The sequence below is a fragment of the Manis pentadactyla genome, chromosome 5 (assembly GCF_030020395.1).
Source record: "Manis pentadactyla isolate mManPen7 chromosome 5, mManPen7.hap1, whole genome shotgun sequence".
In the NCBI taxonomy this organism is placed as follows: Eukaryota; Metazoa; Chordata; class Mammalia; order Pholidota; family Manidae; genus Manis; species Manis pentadactyla.
This window is the reverse complement of record NC_080023.1, coordinates 20,757,442-20,767,987: the sequence shown is the minus strand read 5'-3', so window position 1 is coordinate 20,767,987 and position 10,546 is coordinate 20,757,442. Positions and strand designations below refer to the sequence as shown.

At 48.4% G+C, this 10,546-nt stretch overlaps 1 long non-coding RNA gene across 1 annotated transcript; it reads right to left on the bottom strand.

The window, feature by feature from the left end:
* Positions 1-907: 907 nt before the first annotated feature.
* LOC118920109 (uncharacterized) lies at positions 908-8,560 on the bottom strand. Its single transcript, XR_005027768.2, has 3 exons — positions 8,444-8,560; positions 3,501-3,564; positions 908-1,031 (listed from the first exon to the last, which is right to left on the bottom strand). It is a non-coding gene; the product is annotated as an uncharacterized LOC118920109 (long non-coding RNA).
* Between the last annotated feature and the right edge of the window lie 1,986 nt (positions 8,561-10,546).

Genomic DNA, 10,546 nt, shown 5'->3' with positions numbered 1-10,546 from the left:
CCCTCTTGGGACCAATTGCTATCCATATCCTAAGGGGAAGAAGTTGATTTAGGGAGGTAGAGGTGGGTAGTGGAAAAATTTGGGCTCAGAGCTAGAATACCTGGATTGGAGTTCTCACTGTCAGCTACATGGCCTTGGGCAAGTGGTTTTACCTCTGAGTCCTGATTTCCTAGGTTGAGAGAAAGGCTGATGCTCTGAGACCACCTCTGTAGGTTGTGGTGGGGTACGGGCTCTGATTCCATGGTGAGGCCATGGAGTCAGCTGTTATGGCTCAGATTCTGTCCTCTGTTAGCTGTGAATCTGAGTGAGTTACCCAGTCTATGCTTCAGTTTCCTAAACTGAAAAATGGGATAATAAGAGCCCCTACTCCATTGTGGCCTGACTTGCACCTTCCCAAAATTCATATCTCTAAGTCTGAACCCCTAGTTCATCAGAATGTGACTGTATTCAGAGACAGAGTCTTTAAAGAGGTAATTAGGGTAAAACAAGGTCATTGGGGTGACCTCAAATTGAATATAATAAGTATCCTTATAAGAAGAGGAAATTAGGACACACACAGAGGGAAGACCAGGTGAGGACATGGGGAGGAGGTGGCCGTCCCCAAGCCAAGGAGAGAGACCTCAGAAGAAACCAAACCTCTGACGCCCTGATAGTGGACTTCCAGCCTCCAGAACTGTGAGAAAATAAATTTCTGTTGCTTAAGCCACCCAGTCCATGGTACTGTGTTATGGCAGCCCTAGCAGATTAAGATATACCTGACTAGGTGGTTATGAGTTTAAATGAGATATCCATGTCAGGAACTTTGAATCAGGCCAGGCATGCAGTGAGGGCTCCCCACATGCCAGCTCTGTTCATCGTAGTGAAGGGGCTGGGTGCACGCAGGGTCAACAGGGCCGCACCACATCTGATGGGAAATCCTCCTCCTCTTAGCTGTGCTCAGACCCAGTGATGCTCCCACCATTTGTAGCGTACCTCCTGTGTGCCTGGCATCACACAGCAAGCTCCTGCCTGCATGGAATTTGCTGTCTAACCTGCAGAAAGAGGAACAAGGGAACCATGGAATAAATAAATCCTTACCACAAGGAACCGGAGTGAAAATAGAAGGAGGGGCTGTGTGATAGAGAAATGGAGGACTGGGGGCGCTGAGAAAGTGCCCGGGAGTGCTGGGGTGGCTCTGGGGGAGAGTGAGGCAGGCCGAGGCAGCAGCATTTTAAAAGCCCAAGGCAGAAAGGAGCCAGGGGTTCTGGAAAAACAAGAAGCCAGCAGTCAGTCAGAGGTCAGGACCCCCTCCTTCCTCCTCTCAGGGTGGAAACAGTGGAGCAACAGACCGGGTTTGGGCCCCAAATATGCCTCAGTATCCTTATCAATAAAATGGTGGGGAAGGTAATAATAGTAGTCCTCAGAGTTGTGGGGATAAAAAGAGTTTATAATTTACTTAGTACAACGCCCAGTACATGGGAAGAGCTCCAAGTGTGACCTTGTGCTATTATTATTACTCCATAACAATAAAAGCAACACTTATCCAGCACTGAAATGTTGTGCCAGGATCTAAAAGCTTTGCTTGGAATGCCTCACTTAGTCTTCAGACTTTGGAGACAGGGACTCTCATGATTCCCATTTTCCTGGTGGGCAACTGAGGCATGAACATGGTGTCCAAGATCACATAGCAAAGTATGTGGCTCAGCCAGGACATGACCTCAGGGTGGGCACCTGGCAGCTGAGGCCAGGCCGTCAGGCAGAGAACAATGATTCTGTGGGTGCCTTTACCCAAGGGGTCTAAAAGCACACCCCATGCCCAGCCTTGCCAAATAAAGCCATGCCTGTGCCTCCAAAGCCTGCTCTACATTTGTAGGAGAATCAAATCATTCTCCTACAGAGACCTAGGAGGAGGCAAAGCTGAATTTTCAATTTCTAGCAAGTTCAGAGACTCTATGCCCTGCCTTGTTGGTCTCTGCCACAGAGATGGATGTTTTCTGCTTGCACTGCTGATGGGGCAATGCCCAGAGGAGCAGAACAGAAGGTATTTCCTCATCACGCTCAGCGAGAAGACAACCCGGTGCTTAAACAGATTTCCTCAGGATAGTTTGGTGATGCACCATTTCTTTACACTAAGGAGAGACAGTGGGTGCCTGTGTGGAGCCACATAATTTCTTTGCAGGCGGATCGTAGTAAAGCCATAAAACCAATGGGCAGGGCAGGCCTGGCAGAGGGAATAGTGACGCAAGGCAGGGCAAGTCATGGCTGGTGGAACCCATTCAACATCTGTCCCCTGACGGCTCCTGCCTACTGGGCTCTTCAGGACCTTTCTGGCTGGTTCTTAGAATCAAGGCCACCCCTGGTCACTCCTCTCAAACAGACCAGCTTTGCCTCTGAGACTCCCTCCTCACCTTCTTTGGGCTCTGTCAGATAGGAGTACTTTTCTGCTGCAAGCAACAGAGATCCGGAAAAACAGTGTTTTACATAAGACAGCTGTTTAGTTCTCCTTCACATAAGTCAGGAAGTCAGAAGTCCAGGGCTGGTGTGGCACCTGGTAAAGCCCCCAGGGACCCAAGCTCCTTCCAGTTCATTCCTCAAACGTCCCTGGGGCCAAGATCATCCCATGGCCAAGACCACAGCTAGAGCTCCAGGCATCACATCCATGTTACTGATAGGTGGACGGAGGAAGGTGTGGAGAAAAAGGTACTTATCAACCATTTTTTAAGGAAGGTTCCTAAAGAGCTATATGACAGTGTTGCTTTCATCCCACTTAATCACATGGTCACATGCAGCTGCAAAGCAGACTGGGAAGTGTAATCTTTATGTGGGTTAGTGAGGACCCAGCTAAAACTTGGGGGATCTATGATTGTAGAAGAAGGGGAAAATGGATACAATTTCATGGGGCTATCTACCAATCTCAGTCACACCTCCTCACCACTACACTTTCCAGCAGAAGAGAAATTAGTATTTTCTGTAATGTACTGACATCATGGACCTTCCCCTAAGCTAGGTCCCTTGGTCATTGAAGAAAAAGTATAGAATGGAGGGTAAGTGTTGGGTTTCTATTCCCGACTTAGCCATTGAGAAACAATGATACCTTACACAAGTAGCAACCTCGGTTTTCTAACAGACAAAATGGGGATTATGATAATCCTATGGCATAGGGTTACCATGAGGATTAAACAAGAGGGTAGGTAAACTTCTTGGCACACAGTGTGTGTTCCTGACTCTGCCAAGCTACTAAGTCTCTCTGAATCTTAGATTCCCCATTAATAAAATAAAGATCGGCTTTATAAAGATTTACTTTATAAGATCTGCTTTGTAAAGTGATAAAGATTAAATGAGGTGATGGATATAAAGGGTTAGCACAATGCTTAGCTCTTTAGAAAACACAATAGCTAATATGTAGTCCTCTCAAAATTTCTGCAGAATGTCGAATTTGATTTTCAAAAAGCTAAAAACACGGCTTTAAAAAAATGACTCTTCTAACAGATCGAATGAACACAACTCCAAGTCTTACTCACCTCATTAAATACTGAGAGAGGCCGTATGATGGCAAAGCTGACTTATAGACTACTTGAGATATTTCTAAGCAAGAGAAAAGAAAGGAAAAAGAAAAGAAAATGTTAGAATAAGATCTTTAGATTAGGTACAATACTGGTTAGTAATCTACATGACAATAAAGTCACAGGTTATCGTTTCTCCCAGGAAGAAGAAAGCATCTCCATCTGTACAGGGCAAAAGTCTGCAAGTTAACACGTAACATCCAGTGTCTGGGCTCTGTTGGATAGTAAACAGCAAAGCCAAATACAAGTTAAGTTTTCCTGGAGTATTAAGTGATCCTTGGCAAGCCTGGATGCTTCCTCATGACATTGAAAGGACATGCAGTCATTTTCCTGCTTTATTTCCACACTTTGGAAAATTTTTAATGGAAGGGATTCTCAATTACTGAAGAGACAGTTCCTTAATGGGAACCTGGAGAACAAGAAATTGCCCTGCCCTCTAGGTTTACCCTGTCTGGTGTGTGTGTGTGTGTGTGTGTGTGTGTATGTTGGGGGTCAAGGGGTGGGTGTAAATAGTTGACTTTACCATGTGAACACAGAGTTGGCCATTTAACACTAGGAAGATGTCCAGGAAAGCAGAAAGTTGAGGAGTCAGGTAGAAAAGGGGGGCAGGAACTTTCCAGACCAAAAGGTGCCTGAGAAATGGCATAGAGATGGGGGTGGGGACTGGCTTGCCGAGGGAGCTCAGCAGGCAGCTCAGTCCCTCAGACGTGAGCTGTTCCGCAGAGGAGAGGTTAATTAACTTGGTCCAAGTCCCGGGGGTAGTGAGTAGAAGAACTGGGCTTGTACAAAGTCCATTCTTTTTCACTACATCATCTCTCCGCTCATTGCTTTTTAAAATCTGCCCTGGAGGGACCAAAATTCTGCACATAGTCATTTGCACTTTGGTGTTAATTTAAACCAGTCTGTTGCTTCTCCTGGGGTGTTTGAATTTGGGGCCGCCTCCTTCTAAAATGAATTGCCCTGCATTAAAGGAAGCCCGGGCATCCCGGAGGTGCTGGAGGGGAGGGAGCATCCCCTGTCCCCGAAATCCCAGCACCCCCAGAGAGTCAGGCTGAAGCTGTTCAGCAACCAGGATCCAGAGAGAGACGGCAGGAACAGGGAGACAGTGTGTGGCTTCATTACCCACATGTCAGCTCCTCTCATCAGCCTGTTAGGTTTGATGAGAAAACGGCCTCCAGGCCCAAAGATGGAAGTAACAGGATCCTCTGACATACTCAGACTTATAGAATTGGACGTGGTTTAATTGCGGGAGAAGACGTGATTTCAAGACGTGCCTTGGCCTCTGTGGAGCCCAAGATTATGGGTGATCCTGGGGGTGGGGTGGGGCAAGAAGCTAAACTCAACAGCTCTCATCATCATTCCACAGGTTAAATCATGTACTGGCTGGTTTATTAGTGAAGTCCCTGATGCATATGGCTGGGAAGAAAATATATATTTCACTGCTCCTGGCATTTCAGCAATTCATAATCAGGTGTAAATCACCTACCTCTTTACCTTCCATGTCAACCTTTTTCAAATCAGGCAGGTCTCCTGACTTTGCAAACAAGCCTTGCTCATTACCACCCCACCTGCTCATAGCCCATCCCCTCTGCCACTCTGAGCTAGAAGACTCCCTTCCCTTCCTCCCAACTTCTGGAATCCTTGAGGGTCCAGCCCAGGTCCAGCCACAGCCTTCCTGGGCTCCTCGCTCCCCCGAGAAGCAGACAGCGTGGTTTCTGTCCAGCAGCCCTCTCCCTCATCCACTCACTCAACACGTTTATCAAGTACCTCGCTTCGTGCCAGGCACTGGGAGGCAGCAGTGAATCAAAGGGCCATGATGTCCTGCTTTCATGGAATTTAGGTTCTGGTGGAAAAACTTCCCTTACTCCAGTCACGAGTTTTACATGAAGCTATTCATTTATTCAGTTAACAAATATTTTTGAGTGTCTGCTATGTGCCAGGCCCTGGGGACAAAATAGACAAAGCCCTTGCTCCCTCAGAGTTGACATTCGAAAGCAGGTAGGATGGACCATACATAAATGTCAAGTAGCCAGAAATTCAGTCAAGAGCTAAAGGGGATGGCGGGGTTGACGGTGCTGGTTTAGCTACAGCGATCATGGAAGCTGTTGCTACTGTAGTGGCATTTGAGCAAAGACCTGAAGGCAGTGAGTGCCAGGATGGCAGGTGATCATAACACCTGTATATGCAGCTTCTGAGGGGCCGTCACAAGTCTTGGTATTGATTCTCCCAGCTGTTCTCTGAGATGGGTAGGGCAGCTCCCATGATCTTGTCTTATGGACAAAGACAGTGGGGTTTCAGAGAAATGTGAAGGAAAGGACGGGGAAGCCCTGTGTGCAGCCCAGGGCAGCCTTGCAGAATGGCCAGGTTGTCTCAGAGTGCCTAAGATCCAAAGCTCTTGACACAAAGGGCTCAGCCCTCCTTCTCTCCTGCTAGCTGCATGCTGAGAATGGTGCTGCTGAGCATCATGGGCATCAATTTTGGGTTGCCCTGGGTAGCTGGGTGTGACTTTGGGCAAGCTGCAGAACCTCCCAGGCCTTCTGTTCTCTCTTCTGTGGATACTAATAGAACCTTCTTCAGAGCAGAGGTGAGGGTCCTATAATGAACAGAGCTGTCATGGGTTGATTTGTGCCCCCAAAGTAATATATTGAAGTGCTAAATTCTGGTACCTGTAAATGTGCCCTTATTTGCACATAGGGTCTTGCAAATGTAAATAAGATCAGGTTGTATTCAATTTGGGTAGATCCCCATTCCTGTATGACTGGTGTCCCTATGAGAAGAGCAGAGATGTATAAACAGAGGCAAACAGGATGGACCCCCTGCAGCAACAAGGCAGAGACTGAAGTGATGAGCGACAAGCCAAGGAATACCAAAGATTTCTGGCAACAGAAGGTAAAAAGAGGGCATGGGACAGATTGCCCCAGAGCCTGCAGAGGTACCATGGCCCTGTAGACACCTTGATTTTTGGCTTCCAGCCTCCAGAACTATGAGAGAAGACATTTCTCTTGTTTTAAACCACCCAGGTAGCTGTACTTTGTTACAGGGGCCATAGGAACCTAACACAGGTGACACAGTGAGTCTCTGGATGAGGTGAGGATCTGGACGGGAACCAGAGATCAGTGTTTTGGCTCATGTTTTTAGGATCAGATACTTAAGGATCTACTGGTGCCTGCAGGTCAGGGCCAGGTGAACAAATCCTTGGGAACTGGTTTAGAAGAAGGGACAGAAAACTGGAGAAGGCCCTAGTTTACTCCCATGGTGTTAGCCCTGTGACTTCAAGGGGACATCTTGGGGTTCAGTCTGACTGCAGGGGCTGCCTAAGAATTCCTGGCTCAGAGAAAGTGAGAGTTCATGAGCTTTTCTGGACATAATGCCAGCACTCACGAAGCTGTCTGTTTAAATACAGATGAAATCAGAAGCATGGGCCTTCACAGGCATTTACACAAACGCAGATTGTAAAATGTGAGGGAGAAAGAACCAGAATGATTTGGCCAGGGTTTGGGCCAACATTCCAGAGGACTGACTCAAGAAGGAGAACAGATTCTGGGGGCCTCCAGCAATCTCCAAGCTCTTGGGAAAAATATCAGCACAGGCTAAAATAAGATTGGAAGGGTGGGTACAGTATCATTTACCTGTGGAGACAGAACTACAGCCTCTTTGGGATGGAAGTGACCTTGGAAATCAGTCTGTACCGTATGGCTGTTGGAGGCAGAAGTTTTGGAGGGAGATGAATCTGGGTTCAAGACCCATCTCCCTGACTCGGGGAGTGCCAGCTCCTAGCTCTGTGACCTTGAGCTTCTTCTCTCCTCCATATCACAGGGACCAGGTACTAACACCCTGGGCTCTAAAGATATTTGAAAAGCTCCTAGTGTAGTGCCTGACTCATCACAACTACTGAGAGAGTGGTAACTCTTCTTATTAAGAATTGTTGTTATTTAATCCTCTATGGAGAGTCTGCCTGCCTGCTTTCAAATGTCTCCAGCCCATGTCTCTTTAAATACCTGTGTTAGAACATTCTTTACTATGGTAAGATGGTTCCTGGTAAGGAAGCTTCCCTTTGCTGAGATGTGATCTATGTTTCCAGATAGGCAGTCCTGTCAAATGGTTAGGGGCAGGGGCCTGCATGCAAATCCCAGGTCTCCCGTTTAGGAGCTTTAGGCCCTTGAACAAATTACACAACCTGTCATTAACTAGTGGTCACAGTGGTTACATTACTTAACCTTTCAGAGCCCCAGCTTTCTCATCTGGGAGATGGTGATGATGACAGTGCCTACCCTCTGCAGTTGTCACCAAATTGAATTGGATAAAACCCATAGGCACTTTGCTGGAAGAGAGCCGAATACATAGCAGGTGCTCAATAACTGGTTATTAATGAGAAACTTCCATCTTTTGGTTTAATCTTATCATGTTCCTCCCCCCAGTTTGTTTTTAAACACAGCAAACTGAATCTCAATCAGCCCAGTGACCCCTCAAAACAACAGTCCCAGCCCTGGGATTTGCGGGTTCACGGGTGTGCAGCTTGGTTTCATGCCATGTCTTGAAGTTCTTAATAATTTCTGAACAAGGGGGCCCAGATCAGGTGGACCAAGCCCATCCAGAGGCACGCTCCCTCCTTCAGAAGGGTCTCTCTCCGTGTCCCAGGCCATGGTAGGAGCACTCTACATTTATCGGCTGGCAGTGGTGAAAATGGATACTGTTCCGGTAGACTGAAAATCACAACAGCCTTCATAACCCCGTAAGGATTGTAGAGTAAGAATTCCAGTTTCCTGACCTGGAGGTGGTGTGGGAGAGGTAGTAAAGGGTTCCTAAGAGAGGGGACACTTGAGTGAAGGGTTAGTGGCACCGGGCTGTGCTCCCAGCCATCAAGGGAATAGGGAATCATGTGAAAATAAGAGTTTGCCTACCTGTCACACCTCCAAGGTCAGTCATTGTCTCTCTTCTCTTGTCTCTTAGAAGATAAGAAAACTGGGTTAGTTCTCAGCAGATAATGCTGGCCACCAGGAAGTATTTAGTCCTGCTTGCCACGTAAGAACATCTGCAGGAGAAGTAAATGGATTGAAGATTAAACAAAGCAGCTTGTGCTTTCAGATAAAGAAAAAGATCTAAGGACTCTGCACTTGGGGAAGGCTCATATCCCACCAAATGGTTTCCCCTGGAAGAAAGGCACCAGCTGGACAATTGGTAAAAGTGGCCTGTGGCCCACAGGGGAAGGAAACGCCTCCCCAGCTGCCAGCATGAGAAGAGCAGTCAGCCCCAGTTCTGCCTTGGGCCTGGGCCCTGGGGGATCCCTGAGGCTGGGGCTCAGGCTCAACAAAAGGGGCAAGTAAGGCCTCAGAATTCCATTCATGCTGCTTAAATGCAAGGCCTCTGGGCTCCTGCAATCAGGCCCAGAGCTCAGAGCTCCTAAGCATGGCAGGTGGGATGCTGAGCTAATCCCTCTCCCATTTCATACTGGGTGAATGGCGGTCAGCTGTAAGAAGCGCCCCCCAGGCACACTCTGGGCTGTGACTCTGGGAATCATGCAGGGGCAAAGCTGCCTCCCGGTTCCCCTGGTAACCAGAGCTTGCTAACACAGGCTGGGGGCTGGCTGAGGGCACCTCCGAGTGGCCATGCAGTGCTCAGGGGTGTCTGGGACTCCTGGGGCCACTCCAGTCACCGCCACTGCTCCGTGACTCACAGATCCTGGAGGCCTAGAGGAAGTCCCTGCCGCTCAGCAGCTGGTTGCAAAGCTGCTGTCTCGCTGCCTCTCTGGAGGCCAGATGCTTCACCAGGGTAGGCCCTAGAGGTGGAAGGCCCGTTGTTTGCCAGTGTTTACTCAGTCCCAAGGCAGGGCCACTGCAGGGAGCCAGAAAGGCAGCTGTTCTTACCACACCACACCCAGGGATGTGAAACCAGGACTTGACCCAGGAGGAGGCTGGGGTGCAGCCGCATCACCCATGGTTGATCCTTGGACTTGATGTTGGCAAGCCCAGACTGGGGCTCACAAATGCCACGGAGACCTGCCCTGAAGGAGGGCTGGGCAGAAGAGGAGAGCGCCAGCTCCAGACAGGTGTGGGGTGGCAGCAAGAAGAGGCTGGGTTTGGCCGCTTGGACACAGCTTGAGTCCTTTCCTTGCCACCCACTCCCTGGCCTAGAGGGAGCAAGCATGTCACTTTCCCTCCCTTGAGCTGGTTCCTCATTTCCAAGTCAGAGCGGCTGGAGCAGCCTCCTAAGGGAGCTTCCAGCTCCCATATTTTGATGATTGGAGTTAACAATGTCCTGAGCTGGCTTTGCAGAGAGCATGTGGGGAAAGAGGAAGCTGTAGAGCGCTGACTGGTGATTTCCCCAGAGACTCAGGCTTTCCAGCAGCTCCCGCTGCGGTAGACAGACCAGGCCTCATGCTGTGGCTGTCCGCATAGGATCAGCTGGAATGCTTAGAGGGAGGCAAGATGAGCTCATGGGGTTTACCTGTGTAGATCAGTGCTTTTCATAGCTGAGTGTCTGGGGGAGGGGAGGGTTGAGAAGACAGCTCCGCAGGGCAGGAAGCCCTGTGTCTGAGGGCCAGGCTGACACAAAAATGAGGTTGTAGGAGCGTATTTAATGGCACGGAAAAACGTTCAGTGATGTGAAAGCAGGTTATAAAAAGCAGCATATGTAGGACAATCTTCTTATTATGAGGAAGAAAGATTTCACTCTAAATGTGGACACACACACACACAGAATGAAAGGCCCTAAAATGAAGGCGTGTTTCTCTCGGTGTGTTGGGATTTTCTGTGACTTTTATTTTCTTCCTTTGTACTTCTCTGTTTTTTCCAAGCTTTTTCTAACCATGAAAAAAAAATTTTTTTTTTTCCCACAGAAAGTTTGTGGTATGAACCCTGTCAAATACGTTGGCCTCCTATACACAGCCCTTTCCCACGGAAGGTCCTGCTCGCGGCCTGCAGAGGGGCCACTTCCCAAGCAGCTATGGCTTAATTTATACAAACTCATGGTGGCTTCATGATTCCTCATTATAGAGACATAGTGGC